The 16,979-nt window shown below is 38.2% G+C and overlaps 1 protein-coding gene and 1 pseudogene across 7 annotated transcripts in view; one reads left to right on the plus strand and one right to left on the minus strand.

The window, feature by feature from the left end:
- The window catches only part of SBF2 (SET binding factor 2), a 283,574-nt gene that overhangs the window by 82,858 nt on the left and 183,737 nt on the right, over window positions 1-16,979 (minus strand). The gene's annotated exons all lie outside the window — the stretch shown is intronic.
- Window positions 5,695-6,342, plus strand: LOC142040326 (peptidyl-prolyl cis-trans isomerase NIMA-interacting 1 pseudogene; annotated as a pseudogene).

Consider the following 16,979-nt stretch of genomic DNA (forward strand, 5'->3'; position numbering starts at 1 on the left):
TACACTGCAGAACTGACAGCTAGGAAGTTACAGATTTTGACCGCTTGGATGGATGCATGGGACTGCTAGTATCTGGTAAGGCACTGATTGCTTCTGGAATCTGGTAGCTGGCTTAGGCTTCTGGTACTGGAGAGAAGAGGCAACTCTTCTCCTCATTCTTGACTTCAGAACAAGTACCAACCTGAACTTTTGTTTGGAAAACAAGGTATTGTATGTTGTCATTAAGTTGAGAAGCCCTCCACAGTCTGACCAAGCGATGAACAGCTAAGAAAATCCACCCCAGGTAAAGGTTCCTCCTTGATCTGCTACTGAAGGTGCAGGCCCAGATTCAACAAAGTCCTTAAGAACCCTTTTACGTCCCACTGACTGCAAGAGTAAGCCGAAGTCAGTGAAGCACAGTGACAGTTAAGCACAAGCTTACATACCGTCCTGAACAGGTGTATTGGGTTTGTGTGGCAAGGTTTTGGTAGCAGGGGGGGTTACAGGGGTGGCTTCAGTGAGAAGCTGCTAGAAGCTTCCCCTGTGTCCGACAGAGCCAATACCAGCCAGTTCTAAGATGGACCCGCCGCTGGTCAAGGCCGAGCCCATCAGCGATAGTGGTAGTGCCTCTGTGATAACATTTTTGAGAAGGAAAAAAAGTTGCGGGACAGACAGAAACAGCAGTCGGAGAGAGGAGTGAGAACATGTAAGAGAAACAACCCTGCGGACACCAAGGTCAGTGCAGAAGGAGGGGGAGGAGATGCTCCAGGCACCGGAGCGAAGATTCCCCTGCAGCCCGTGGGGAAGACCACGGAGAGGCAGGCTGTCCCCCTGCAGTCCAGGGAGGTCCACGGTGGAGCAGATCTCCACCTGCAGTCCGGGGAGGACCCCACGCCGGAGCAGGTGGGTGCCCGAAGGAGGCTGTGACCCTGTGGGAAGCCCGCCCTGGAGCAGTCTCCTGGCAGGACCTGCAGACCCATGCAGAGAGGAGCACAAGCTGGAGCAGGTTTTCAGGCAGGACTTGTGACCCTGCGGGGGACCCACGCTGGAGCAGTGTGCTCCTGAAGGACTGCACGCCGTGGAAAGGACTGATGCTGGAGCAGTTCGTGAAGAACTGCAGCCCGTGGGACGGACCCACGTTGGAGAAGTTCATGGAGGACTGTCTCCCGTGGGAGGGACCCCATGCTGGAGCAGGGGAAGAGTGTGAGGAGTCCTGCCCCTGAGGATGATGAAGCGGCAGAAAATAACGTGTGATGAAATGACTGTAAACCCCATCCCCCTGCACCACTGGGGGGGTTGGTAGAGAATCCGGGAGTGAAGTTGTGCCCGGGAAGAAGGGAGGGGTGGAGGGAAGGTGTTCTGAGATTTGGTTTTATTTCTCATTACCCTACTCTGGTTGATTGGTAATAAATTGAGTTAATTTTCCCCAAGCTGAGTCTGTTTTCCCCACAAGCCCTTTGTTATATTTTCTCTCCCCTGTCCAGCTGAGGAGGGGGAGTGATAGAACGGCTTTGGTGGGCACCTGGCATCCAGCCAGGGTCAACCCACCACAACAGACTGCAGTAAATAACAACTGATACTTATGGATTTCTGCTTTCTCTTAATCACATGATAAAAGTCTAGGAGAGATATATTAAATATCTGATAACATGTGGAGTGCCATTTTCTTTTTAAATCCATCTTGATAGTCTCGTTAATTGCTAGCTGATACAGCATGTTTCCTGTGTTAAACTGCATTCTGCTTTGGGCAGTAAGCTTTTCAAACAGACACCACATTTTTAATAATCTACAGAAATCTGAGTATGCTGAAAACTTGGGACCCAATTTTGCTTTACATTAAGCGGCACTATAAATGGAATTACCCGCAGGCCTGACTATTGCATGACATTAACATAGCATGCAGTGAATGCATTCAAACCGAAAAGCTAAACATGGCAGTGCTTGATCCATACTTTTTTGGCAGTACAGTATGATGCATGTATGCTCTATTAAAAATACTGCCAAAATATTTTTAATAAACCCTCAACGCTGCATTGTCCCTCTTGAGAAGTATTGAATGCTGTCAATTTTCATGAAGACCAAGAGCATTCATCACCATGCAGGACTAAGCCCATAATGAATCAAGAAAAAAATGCCAGTAACTTTAGAGCCATATATTTTTAAAGCACTAAGACAAGACTTGTTAAGTCAGCATGCGTAAGGTTACCATAAACAACGTGCAGTACATTGGCTGCAAATTACAGGTGGAATATTGGTTCTAAATTCAACAGATGATTTCAGTGGTGCCAGGATTTAATCCTTATTGTTACAGATATATTACATGGGCAGAGTTATAATGAAACATGGAATTTTTATTGTTGATGCAGTTTATATTTTGGAAATATAAACTGTCAAACTTAACGCACAAGACTATTCTTTTTATCTAAAGTAGTAAGAAAATTCAGCAGTCCAGTTTAGAAAAAATGCTTTGCTTGTTAAAAGGAATAGGGATTCACCATGTAGAACTGCAATGTAATTCAAAACTAGAATTGAATTGTAATGAGCTGATTTTAGAAAAATCATTCCTTTTCATGAGATAAACTGAATAAAGTTTATGCATCCATATATAAATACAATATTAATGCAATTGAACTATTAAAAATGGTAGTTTTTATCAAAGAAAACCTATTCCATGTTAATCAATGTTATGACCAATGTCCTTTATATTCAATCTCAGCAGAGTTAAAAATCCAAGTAAATAAACCAACAATTTCACAATGTACTGACTATAGCTAATACAATCATATGCTGCCTTGAAAGAACGGTGAAAAAAAACCATAGTCCTATTTGGAATTTCCAATGTAACTTTTAAAAGTATTTAAACTACAAGTTTTAACTCCACAGATAAAGCCATCATCTGGAGCAGTAGTCAGAATGACATACTTGTTGGAATAAATGCCAACATAACTCTAATTACTTACATTACTTATTACTAACAGCATATAATTAACTTCAAAAGAAAGTTTAGATCTTCTTATTGAAATCATAAAATTGTTCTTTTTTTCAGTGAAAACTAATGTGCAGTTACTTTCTTTCTAACATTCATATACAGTTTTGCCTAGTGAAGTTAACATCACTGCTGTCTGCTGCTCTGCTTTATAACGGGATCACAGTTTTGGTGGTTGGTTTTTTTTGACACCAAAGGTGAAATCGAACCTTATTGAGACAGCCACAATTTTGTTAAGTGCAACTCTTCTGGGACTGGAAAAACGGGATGGGAGAAAGACATATAGCTGACAACCTGTGGACTTACCTATCAGCAGAACTACAAGAACACACTCAAAACTTGGAAAATACTGCCTTATGTAATTCTCATTGCTTTTAATACTTCTCATTTTCATAAGGATATATACAGTCTTCCAAAATTATTAACTCACAAAACCACCTCTTCCTTCATAAATGACCCTAGCACATTTTACATGCTACTCATTAACACAAGCTTTTAATTTAACTTTTGTTCTACTTAAACACCGTTGCAGTGATTCTCAGTTAATAAAAACAAAAATGTACACTCTTATTGTCTATTGTTTCCAGGTTCAACATTGACCAGAATCACACTTTGGGCTTTTGAGGAGCAACTTCTCAGATTGCTACCTGCTTACCATCTGACAGCAGTAATTCAACACAAAGTCCATATTAGACAGACTTCACCTGTGCTCTGAATCACGCCAGATGTAATACTTTGTCCTCTACGGCCATTACATTCATATGAGTGCCAACACAGAAGACAAAGGAACTGCACCCAATCCAGAAGAATCCTCACTGATTTGCTTTGACTTTGTGGTCTTTCTGCCCAACTAGAAGCCTATTTCATAATGACTGTTTCATTAAGAAACCTATCATGTCAAGGACAGGATGCAAGATATTGTAGGCCTGCCATTCCAGGTAGCAGGAGATCCAATTCCATTTTAGAAGGATTTTACTTCCTGAAGAGCTTCATATTTGTCTTCACCTGGCTCTGAATTCTCATAGGTTTGTCTGTCCTTGAAACATAGTGGTATAAGGGACAGAATTCAATTGATGGAATTTAGATGGAATTACACAAGAGCATAATGTTCATTGATTTTTAAGTGTCCTTTTGCTTTACTCCGCACATTCGCAAGTTAACAAATGCGGCATATTTTCTCTATGCAGCTTCATTGTACTTCTGATCTCACAGCAAGTCAAAACAAGGAACAACATTTTACTCAAAGAAGAGCTGTCAAGTCCGCCCCCCCCCCCCCTTCTTTCTCAATAAATACATTTCTGTCTAGGGTTGAGATTAGTCATTTCCTCCTTCTCATAACAAATTATGTTTAGGAAATCAGGAACCTCAATTTTTATGTGCATAAATTACACATTCTTCAATGTATTTTTACTGTACCCCAAAAGCATAAAAGCATTTAACTTTTTTTGCAAGATACTGATAAACACAAGAATGCCATCCCTTGCGCCTAAGCACATCTGAGTTTCTTTAACAGAAATGCCATGCGTGTTTCTGAATACTGTCATGAGGCCCATGGCAATAAAGTTCAACATACTTAGGCTGTAATCTTCTCCCAAGGAAATGGTTGGGATGCCAAGATGCCTTTTGACTTTTATTTCACAGCAGGGCTTCATTCACAGTGACTCTGTCCAAACCTTAAACTACACCAGCTGTGATACAAGGTCCTGCACAGTAATTTGTAAAAAATACTTGACAAACAACATTCAAATGATAGAATACATTGCAATTCATGACAAAACAGTGATCAATATCCATTAACTACTCAGTTGGAAAGGGGTGATTAATTCATAATATAACTACAAACTGCAGTGTACTCCTAAAGCCCCGGTAGACCAAAGCACTTAGGCAGTGACTGCAAAACATAAATACAGGATACTTTGTAAACCCCTTAACAGACAGTCCGGTTAATTGAGTTAAGGAACAACAGAAAAATGCTTAAAATATGAGAAGAACTATTAAAATAGATGCAATATTCCAGTATAGTCCAGTTATCTATTAGTGAATCAGTTCACAAGTACACAGCACACATTCTTATGCATTCTATCATTCATTCAGTGCGCAGCAGTGTCTCTTCTAAATTATAAGCAGTCACAAACTTTCAAACATATAAGAATACATTAATCTTGCTTAACTTAATTGTATTGGTCTTCTCTAAGTTTCATGCGATTTTCTTATTTCATATACTTTTAATAAAAATGCATCACATCAGTGCACATGCTATACAATTTTTACAACTTAACAGGAATTAACACCTTTTTAAAAAAGTATCAGATTTCTATGGGTATGTAAAGTGATTCACTGAAAAATCATATTGTTTGGATAGAGGTGGAATTTTACATCTATCTTCTGAAATGCAAAGAGTTGACGCTCAGCTCAAATCAATTACCAAAAGATTCTGGGTCTAGTTCACTATAGACAAATTGAACAAACAATGGCTGATGAAATGTAACTTGGAAGTAGGGCTCACTGAAAATTTTCTATTGAATAGCACGTGATAGCAAAATAATTTTTATTTATGCTAAAAACCCTCACTGACATCATCTTAGAAAAGAGAACTAAACCCCAGAGTTTTCCCCTTGAGAGACAGTTTCTTATAGGTACCTTGCCAATTGTAACTGATCTTCCGGGGAAACGGATTTTTCTGGGGCCAGGCCAGGCACGTGCGGTGCAGGAGGCGCAGCCAAGGGAAGATGGTGGAGGAGGAGAAGCTGCCCACGGGCTGGGAGAAGCACATGAGCCACAGCTCCAGCCATGTGTATTACTTCAACCACATCAGAAATGCCAGCTGGTAGAAATGGCCCAATGGCAGTAAGAAGAATGGCCAAGGGGAGCCTAGCAAAGTACAATGTTCACATCTGTCGGTGAAACATCACCAGTCCAGAAGACCCTCGTCGTGGAGGCAGGAAAAGATCACACAGACCAAAGATGAGGCACTGAAGATTATAAATGGCTACATCCAGAAGATAAAAATCAGGAGACTAAGATTTTGCATCTCTTGCTTCCCAGTTTAGCAACTGCAGCTCAGCAAGTGTGGGAGGCAATCTGGCTGCGTTTGGAGGACGTCAGATGCAGAAACCTTTTGAAGATCGCTCATTTGCACTGAGGGCTGGCGAGATGAGTGGACCAGTTTTCAAAGAATCAGGGATCCACATCATCCTACACACAAAGTGAAGTACCTTGGTGACACATAGAAAGGAAAGGACGAGCGGAATTTTTTTTTTTTTTTTTAAATTAAGAACACAAACCCCCTGCTGCCCCCCCCCAAAAAAAACCACAAAACCCCAAACCCAAACAAACCAAAAACGGACATGGACCTGTTGGAGCGAGTCCAGAGGAGGTCCACAAAGATGCTCAGAGGGCTGGAGCACCTCTCCTATGAAGACAGGCTGAGAGAGTTGGGGTTGTTCAGCCTGGAGAAGAGAAGCCTCCAGGGAGACCTTACTGCAGGCTTCCAGTACTTAAGGGGGCCTACAAGAAAGCTGGAGAGGGACTTTTTACAAGGGCATGTAGTGATAGGACAAGGGGTAATGGCTTTAAACTGAAAGAGGGCAGATTTAGATTAGATGTAAGGAAGAAATTCTTCACTGTGAGGGTGGTGAAGCACTGGAACAGGTTGCCCAGAGAGGTTGTAGATGCCCCATCCCTGGCAGTGTTCAAGGCCAGGTTGGATGGGGCTTTGAGCAACCTGGTCTAGTGGAAGGTGTCCCTGCCCATGGAAGGGGGGTTGGAACTAGATGATCTTTAAGGTCCCTTCCAACCCAAACCATTCTATGATTCTATGATTCTAAAACCTTGGGCAACACCTCAAAGGAGACAAGGAACAGGTTTGGGGGATCTACAGACTGGACAGTAGGAAGCAAGTCCTCATAGAAGGCATTTCCAGACAAACGAAGAACAAAAAAGTGATTAAGAACAGAATGCACAGGCTGACCAAGGGAAAATGGATCAACCTCTATGATGAAATAACAAGCTCCATAGTTGAGGAAAGAGCAGCACATCTCATTTACTTTGGCTTTAACAGGATTTTTGACACATGCTCCTTTGGTATCCTTCTAGGCAAGCTGGGGAGATATGGTCTAGATGAAAGAGTGGAAAACTGATGGCACTATCAGACTCAAAAGACAGTGGTCAATGGTTCCAAGTTTAACGGGCAGGTGGTTACAAGTCATGTTTTCAGGGGTTGATACTGTGGCAAATACCACCTAATGTTTTCATTAACAACCTGGAAAGTGGCATGAAATGCATCTTCATCAAATTTCTGGATGACACCAAGTTTGGGAGAGTGGTAAATATGCTGGAGGGCAGGACTGCTACTAACTGGCATCACAGCCTGTCAGAAACAGACTGACAAGAACCTCCTGAACTTCAACAAAGACAAATGCAAAGTTCTGCATGAGGGACAGGGTAACATTAGCATGAACATGAACAGCACCTGGAACCATGTGCTGTGTTTATACATGTCAAACCAAGACCGTGCCCTAAAATTCAGAAAAAGGTGCAAAATTAATTACCTTGTTTTGTTGGTGTTTGCAGATATCAGCAAACTCTGTACAGTATAGACAGCTCCAAGGAATTGGTAAAATAGATAACATTGCAGTTGAATTGAACAGACACTCAACATGAGACAAAATGGAAATACTATGAAGTACCTTGATGCAAAAAAAAAAAAAAAAAAATTATAAGAAAAGCAACAGGCAGAAGAAGTAAACAGATTTACAGTAGTGACATTAAGTTCCTCAAGGAACTATATGAGGTAAAGAGTAAATAATTGGAAACAATGCGTAAGACCGATGGGAGACAGGAGGGGAAAGAATATCTTGTACCAAGTAAAAAATGTTAAAAACATTACTTTCACCAAGAGATACACTCATAGCAGGGGCAAAAGAACAAAACAATTTAGAGAGTTTAAGGCTCTCATCCAAGAGACGGAAACTGTCAGGAGAATGCAGAACTGAAAGAAGCCCAGAAGAATAAGTATATAAAGGGAAAACACAGTGCTCAACCACCACAGACCAAAATTACTGGAGAAAGCTGATGCCAGGTTGTTTGGTTTTTTGGGGGTTTTTTTTGGTGTTTTTTTTTTAAAATTTATATATATACACTGAATGCATCCACAGGGTTCTGGCAGGTGCCCCTGGGAACCGAAGTACATGTTTGTGTGCATGTAACACTGCCTCTGGGAGACGCATTTTTCACAAACTGCCAAAAGTGGAGTCTCTTTTCAATATGTATTTGACATCTCATTGCCGGACAGCTTCAGTTTTTCTACGCCAACCTTGATAGTACTGAGAAGCTTTGCTACAGTTTTGGCAGAGGCACCAGTTAGTCTGTATACAGCTGCACCAAAGGACAACAAGAACGACAATGACCAGCTGCTTCTGGAAGAAGTTTTCTTGGATCAGCTTTGTTGGTGCAGCTCCATTTCTAGGTTCATGAAACAAGTGTCAGCTGCTGGAAGAGGATATTTCTGGAATGACCTGCAATGGCTGCAGAATTTCAAGGATGACAAAGGGGGGTTTTGTGGTTTTTTTGAGGTAATTCTGCTTATTATAAGGTTGTGAATCTTGAATTCAGCCAGCAAGGGCTTTTCCATGCTTAGGCACAAATGACGCATTGTATTAGTTCCACTGGTGAGTCCGACAGAACCTAAAATCCCTTGTTGTCAACCCTGCTGCCAGACCTCTCAGTTCCTTAATGGACTGGAATGTAAATTTTCCTGTTATGTTTCAAAGAGTAGTTGCAGTTTTAACAACTTTAATACAAGCTGTTGTACAAGTTGCTTAATCCAAAAATCAACCTTGTAGCAGCATCAGAATAGGCTCATTCCACATCATGAAAATATCATGCTACTAAAGCAATTATCAGAAATATCCCATTTTTCTGGAGAAAAAACTCCCAGCAAATTTAAGGCTTTATAACTCTGGCTGATAAAGTCTTTTAAAGGATAAATGGTTCATAGAAAAGAATACCTAAAGCAAATTTGGGAAACCAAAGGACACATGTTATGCATGATTAGATAGCACGTTGTAGAGCAGTGTCCACCTTGATTAACACATTGAATCTGTATGATCAAGGGAGAATGTTGTTGCAAAGCCTGGAAAGCCCAAGAGATTCAGAGACTTTAAGAGCTGCCTGATTTAGTATAGTGCCCCCTCCAAGATAACATTCATCAATGAAATATATACATTCTAATACAAATATTTAAGCTATGGAAAAGAAAACATAGAAAAATATAGTATTTTTATTTAACTTGATGTGAAGTATTTTAAGTATTCAGATTGTACTTTCTAGTGCATGGGCAGCAGCTTCTTTTATATGGATACAGATTTTTGAAATCTTACACTTCTTTGCCGTTCAATAATACAAGCATGGTAAGTGCATGTGAGATGTGGGAACTGTTTCTTATGAAACTTCTATTAAAATTTGTTCCTTTAATGTTAATAAAGCGTTTGCTTTTCTAAGAATACAAGCAAAACCAAGTGTGAAGCATGTTTTCTGAGAGATAAATAAAAACAACAGAAGAAACAGTAAACCAATTTTAAACTGGCAGTTGTAAAACTATCCTCTGACTCTTTCAGTCTTAAAACTTGTTGAACTGATACTTTTCTCTGGGATTTTCAAATGGCTCCAGGATATATGAAGGTTAGAATTCCATGAAGTAACTCCTCCAACTTTGGTTACAGAATTGAAAAAGTAAGCTCCCAAAACATACTGGTTTGTCATCTAGTTGAAGAGGCATGTTTGGATGTCCTTGAAACAAATTGCTGTTCTCTGTAAAAACAGTTCTGCAGGGCAAACACTACTAGATGAAAGAAGAAATCCTTGAGCTTGCTGCATAGACCAAAGAAGCAGAAGTGTAGTAGGGAACTTTGCTGTAGCATTGCCTTCCAGCAAAACCGTTTCTTTAATACGAATTGTACAAAATCTTGGTATGATCCTTTTCTGTTCCATAGCCTTCTAAATCACGGCTAGTAGCAATATCCAGCTAACTAGCCACAGAGAAAGCCTTCTTTGCCAGCTTTTGGGTTGCCAGTTAATCCATTTTAAAACCCTGAGAGATCTTCTCCTAGGCTATCTGATCTTCCTTCCTGAGGGTTTTATTCCAAACACCTTTCTGTTCTGTTCTTATCTTCTCAAAATTATAGGGGAAAATGCAAAAAGCACAGTTAATGGTAATGAAAAGATTCATAAAAGGCAGCTTGGGGGTACAGTGAAATATTAGTGAAGTATTAAGTCCCAGCTACACTCATGGTATTTGAAATTCCTTCCACACAATTCATATTTGGAGCTTTCAGAAGGATAAGCCAGATTGCAATGGCTGAAAAAAACCCAAAAAACGAGTGGGTAGCGAAAATAAAAAGTGAGAAGTTTAAGCATTAGCAATGGCTTTGGCATCCTAAAAACATCAAGACTCCAATTCTGGAGAATGTGGTAGCAAATTACCAAATGAGTGCAGGATAGAATTCTGAAGATCAATATCTAATTTCTGGACAATATGGCATTATTTAGTGTGTATAATGAATGAAACACACTCTATCGGCATGAACTGTCAGCCATGTACAATAGACAAAAATGTGATGTCTCAAAAGACAAATATTTCTAATCTGTCTCTTCCTAACAAGAAATACAAACAGATATTCTGATACATTTCACCATCCTCTCAGTCCTTTTATCTTACCTAAAATTCTAAGTAGCAAAGAAATCCTTAGGCTTTCAGGAAGACCTTTACTATCAGAGTTGACAGGAATCCCACAGTCCCTGTTGCCTTCTCTTTCAGTACCATGCTAGTGTCTGATGGCCACATTTTACCCAAGCTCCTTATGCTACTGAAATTTTTGGATCTTGTTCTTTGCTGTTTTGTAAGGACATTTAACAGTGTAGCTTTTGATTCAGTACTGTGAGACATCGCGTTAGGTGATCTTAGTAAAAAATTCAATGAAAATTTCAAATACTCTTATGTACCATCCTTCTCCTTCTTTGAACCTTCTCCTCTCCACAGAAAATAAAATAATAAATAATAAAGATCTGGGCTTTCTATATGAACACAGTGAGAGAGATAGATGCACAAGCACAGTACAAATGCTACTGTGTAGTATACTGATGCCCATTTGTGGAGTGAGACACATGAATGAGATGATGCAGTGGTGTATAGGAAGGGTAGTGACATGCAGTCCAAGCTGTTCCAGAGAGCACACAGTACGTAAACAGATTAAGTCAGCCTGGAAGAAAGGATGCCAAACACATAGCATGGCACTTGCAGCAGTACCACTGGATCCACCTGAATAAGGGCACATGAACTGAACAGCAAACTTGCTGTATTTTCAGTGAGGTGCAGAAAATAAGCTATTTTGCCAGGTAATGCATCCCAAGGATTTGATTGTGTGAATGGAAATCATTTTGATGCACCACAACTGAGTAGAGGACTAATAATAGCCTCCTCCCTGTGAGAAGACAAAGCTCCTCTGTCACTATAAACAAACATTACATGTTGTCAAAAAATTATCTCACCATTTTGCATTCACAGTTCAATCTGCAATTGATCTTATGTTATATTTTATTTACACAAATGAAGTAATAAATTAAATTCATAAATACTTACATTAGTCTCACTCTTCTCCAAAACAACCTCTCTCGTCTCCCCACCCCCTTGGCTATCACTGAAGTTTAGACCACATTATAGTATTTCCATTTAACTCTATAGCTGGGAATATCTGCATGAAAGTAATCTGCTAATATCATATTTTTATAACAATAAAGGGAAAATTAAGTATTTTTATCTTACAATAGCTGATTTTAAATATTTATGTTTATTTTTAAAATAAAATAAGGAAAAAGCTGACTGATAAGCACCAGAGTTTTATATTATAAGCTAAAAGGTATTATTAAAAATTAAATTTAATATTATATATTGAATATATAATGTCTTATAAAATACTAAATAAAGGTATATGTCCAATAGTTAGATACAGCTGCTGTCTCAAGAAGTATGTTAAACTTGATAAATTTTTACAAAGTACAAGAACGCAAAGATAAAAAGGTCTTACTTTTTTGTGATAATTTACCAAGTATCTGGTACGCAACTACAAAAATAGTTTCCCAAGTTTTCAAAACAATTCATGATTGCCTTCGAAGTACATGATTTTTTTCTGACCTTAAACATGACAGCTAAGTGTCAGCCAAAATTCACCATTGCTGTAACAATAACACGAGGTGCTGCACATCTGATTTTGATGAAAATCTCTAGAAAATACCTTGTCATTAAATGTTTGACCCAAATCCTTTATCTTCATGCTGAATGAGTTAAGTACAGAAATATACTATGTGTTGCATTTTTATTTCATTAGTTTTTAATAATGGCATCACTGCAGCCAGTACACAAGAAAATAAGGATTACCCTATCTCATAATAATAATTAACTTAGTGAGATCAACACATGAATGGAAGTTTTTGTATATCTAAAATAATATGATTACTTCATCCGGGCACACACCAAGTTAACAAAAAAATAAATTTAAAGGTATAGTATTCAGAAAAGCATACTACCTGCCAACTATTACTAGCATACCAGTAATCAGGGAAGTGAGATAAAGGAAATCTATATGGTAGTAGTGGCAATCATTAGATGATCATAGCAGAGTCTACAGTACTGCAACAATTTCTGGAATACATAAAAGTTCTACAACCTAACAGTGTCTCAAATCAAGACATGAAGAAATCTTAAATTAAGGAAACACCTCTCAGTTGAATTGCAGAGTTTCAAAACATCAGGTTTAGAAACACAGAATCATGGAATGGTTTGGGTTGGAAGGGACCTTAAAGATCATCTAGTTCCAACCCCCCTGCCATGGGCAGGGACACCTTCCACTAGACCAGGTTGCTCAAAGCCCCATCCAGCCTGGCCTTGAACACTGCCAGGGATGGGGCATCCACAACCTCTCCGGGCAACCTGTTCCAGTGCCTCACCACCCTCACAGTGAAGAATTTCTTCCTTACATCTAATCTAAATCTGCCCTCTTTCAGTTTAAAGCCATTACCCCTTGTCCTATCACTACATGCCCTTGTACATGCTTTGTTTCCAGATATGTCTTTTACTGATGTGATTTCCTAAACAGACGCAACTATTTTGTAATAATGATTAGTAAAGTTGTTTGTCTGTCATGAGGAGAAAAAAAAAAAAAAGTTGGAGAAATCACTGTGGAGCGATGATAAAATAAATGCAAGAGATTTCATACTAGCCAAAAAATGACTGCCAAAAATGACTACCAAACACAGTGAAAAGAATACAGAAATGAATAACAAGGAGACCAAGAAAGCACAAAGAACATTGCTTTAGCTGCTTCCAGGGGCATCTATTCTGAACTGAAAAGCTGCATGCTGACTAGGAAAAAGAAATATATCAACATTTTTTGTTAATAACATGGATTTTAAATACTTCTAACCACTATAGTTCTTGCATACATTGCTAATCAAAATTCATTTTTGAATAAGTACTTCAGGTTTTATTTCTAAGAAGTGACATATTCATACAAAATTGTGACAGAACCAAGCTTTACAGTGGTATGGTACAAGATAAAGGTTTCTGCACTAGATACTAAAGTTCATGATCAAATGTTGGTTACAGTCTTTTCAGTAAGTTTTTTAAAGCCTTTATTCAGGAAAACTTTTATTGGAGAATTTTGAAAGTCTTTAGGTTTTGACTGCAAATGACTTCATTGAAAATTAATTTGTTCATGATTTCTTTTTTATTAGACTGTTGCCTGAGTAGCCAAAGATGTTTCATCACTAACATGGAGATTACAGGCTCCACCAGAATTTCAACTACCCCCAAGGACCTCTAAGGTCAGCTTCTTTTTACTGACCAGAAAACTGAGCTACACACTTGTTCATTTTATTTTAAGTACATAATTATGTTTCAAATGTTGAAAATGAGATAGGAATAGATGTAGGATATTTTAATTTTTTGTTAAGATGGAAAATGTGGAACATAGTCCCTTTACTAAGAGGTAACAGGGAACATCTGACATTCCCTGTAATACTCCCTCTCTCTCTTAGCAAGCATCTTCATTTGTTTCTCTTCATGCTCCCAAGAGCATGTACTATCAGTAACTGAAACAAAAAATTTTCAAACTCCTCATGGAAATAATGCGCACCAAGAAAATATGCTGACTTAGGTAAATTTGCTAAACATTATTTGGTTCAAGCTGACTTGGAAAAGAAGTCATTCCACCCCCAACAAATCCTAATCCCCTTCTCCAAACACAGTATTTATGGAGATCGATAAAACCTGAATGGACAACACGTAACCTCAAAAATGTTTGTTGAATACTCAGAAAATTTCTGGCTGCATAATCTTTAACGTGCTCTGGAAAGACGTATCCAAGAATCAGCAATACTCCCCACAGTTTTGATTACTCCTAGGTGATCTCAGATGACATGAATTTCAAGTAGGCTATTGAAGAAAGTGAATGTCTGTATAAAAGTGGTAATTGGAATGCTCATATATTTTAGTACACCTGTTCTCACTTTTAAGCACAGAATGCCCCCAGATTTGAAGCCAGGAACGAACACCACCAAATGGCACTCTCGAGTAGACTTCAGGTAGGATCTTACACCTTTCCATGAGTCCATTTTCCATGAATAGATGATTATGGTTTGGAATAGTTAATTATGGTTTGCTGGATTGATTTTAAGTTAATCAGTTCGGATGCCTACTGTTTTCATATGCAGGTTGTACGTTCAATTTGAAATTAGACAAGACTGACGGAAATCTTTGTTATATGGCACTTTTATACCAAATTATCCTGAAGTAGTTCTTTGCAGTGAGCACATGAAAAATGCATTTGGTAGCCCTTCGTTAAAGTTTAGCTGAAATATGGATAATCAAAGAAGTGATTCTCATAACACCTCTCAGCACCCTGGTTTGGTTTTTCTCCGCAGTTGCGGTTTTCATGTTTTGATCCATGCAACACTGCTGGTGTACTGACTATGCCTGAGAGGTTGTGAAAAGTAACTGAAAAACCCCAAGCCTAGCATCAGGTTTCTTCACAGAAAATGTTTTACATGGTAACTAGCTCTGCAGGGCTGGAGGCTAAATGGATAGGGGATTGGGAAGATAACAGCCATCTATCATAATCAAGTCAGGATCAAAGTCTATGACTTTCTTACACATGCAATTCAGAGGCTGAGTAACAAATTGCGTTAACGTAACTGTAGTTGTGGCCTGTGGCTTTTAAACAGAACCACATATGGTTAGTATTTCATCTATTCCCAAATGACAACGGCAAGGCTCCAAAATAGTCCATTAAAATAAATATTTTCCTTTAAATTTTTTTTCACAAAAGCAATTACACCTTTCAACTTCATAAATATAACAGGCTAAATTCCAATGAAATCGATAGTCTAGAATCTTGAATTTGGCCTGAAAACAATAAATTAAAGGCTGTTTTAGTCTACCGGCTTTGCCTGCATTAACATTTTTTTCTCTTACAAAGAAAAAATGTCCAAAACAACAACTTGTTTTGCCTCTGCTCTAATACAAAAAAAATTATTCAGTAGATTTTATTTGGTTTAAGAGTGTGAACCCCAGCTTCTGCTGGCACATAAGACAGACGCTGATCAAGAAAATGTTGTGGGTAGCATCATATTTTGTGCTATCTGTGAATCTAGATTGTACTAACGCTAATGTACTTGTCTAAGTGGAAATTTTGTGAGACTTGGAAGTATAGGAAAATATATAAAATATGAGCAATTACATTAAGGTATTGCAAGTGAAGAAAAATGAAAATTTGTTGAGAATTAAAATCATCAGTACTGTTGAAGGTATATATAATACATAAAACTCAGATGCCTATGGTTTTGAGGTAGACAGAATATTGTAATGCAGATAAGGAAAAAGATGAAGTTTCTAAAGAAGAAGCGCTGAAAATCATGGCATCCTCATAATCCATGTTGATTTTAAGTGTATTATTATTACCACAGTTACAGTAAGAGATGATCTAGTAAGATACTTCATTCCATACACCTGGAAGGGATAGAGAATATTACATGCCAATTGTAAGCAACTTATTTAGGTATAACAAAGGATATTTATTCTCTAAAGTGATGTTTAATTGATTAACATTGAAAGCAAAGGTTTTACAAGTTGTTCAACTGACCAGAAGAATTAATTTAATCAAAATAAGTTGCTTTTGTTCTAAAAAGTTGAATAATCGAGATAGAAAGTTAATTCTATTTGTACTCACAAACATTGTAGATTTTAGACTATTAAACATGCAATTCAAATTTTAATTCCTAGCTCCCAAGTGGAGTTTTGGAGTTTAGAGTTGAAGAATTGGGGGGAGAGGCGGGGATGGGGGTTGGTGGTTTTTGTTTGTTTGTTTCCTTAATCTATAGACATTAGGTGAAGTTATTTTTAAATACTTTTTTGGATCACTAGATACCACAGCCTGCCCCCTGACTGTGTATAGGGGGGAATTACTAAAAGTAATCTTCACCGTAGCATGTTTACATGGCATTTTCCCATGCATCCTAAAAAAAACCTCATGTAAGCCATAAACCTGGGCTATAATATTGAAAATTAATGTCAACAGCTCCAAGAATTTTTTATAACATATGTAAATTGTCAAACATTCCTTTGTTTATACCTTAATTTTCTGTTTTTGTTCTATAACTTCACACACTTTTTGTTTATGTAACTGTAGAGGTAGGTCTATTACTGTAAAGAAATCACTTCTTAAGCTTTTTTTCCTTAATAATAATACTAAAATGCGAACTATGGTCACTATTTTTTGTTTGTCGTATTAATGCGTTTGTTGCAGTTTACACAAGATATTGACAAAACCCAGAACTGGCCTGTGTTTTATGGTATTTATCTCAACATCACACTTCAATTTTTGAATATAAGTTGCCAAGATTTCAATTGTTTAAACCAATGGTTATACAAACATTATAGCAACGAAATGATTAGAAGACTTTG

Source organism: Buteo buteo, chromosome 16, assembly GCF_964188355.1.
Source record: "Buteo buteo chromosome 16, bButBut1.hap1.1, whole genome shotgun sequence".
Classification (NCBI taxonomy): domain Eukaryota; kingdom Metazoa; phylum Chordata; class Aves; order Accipitriformes; family Accipitridae; genus Buteo; species Buteo buteo.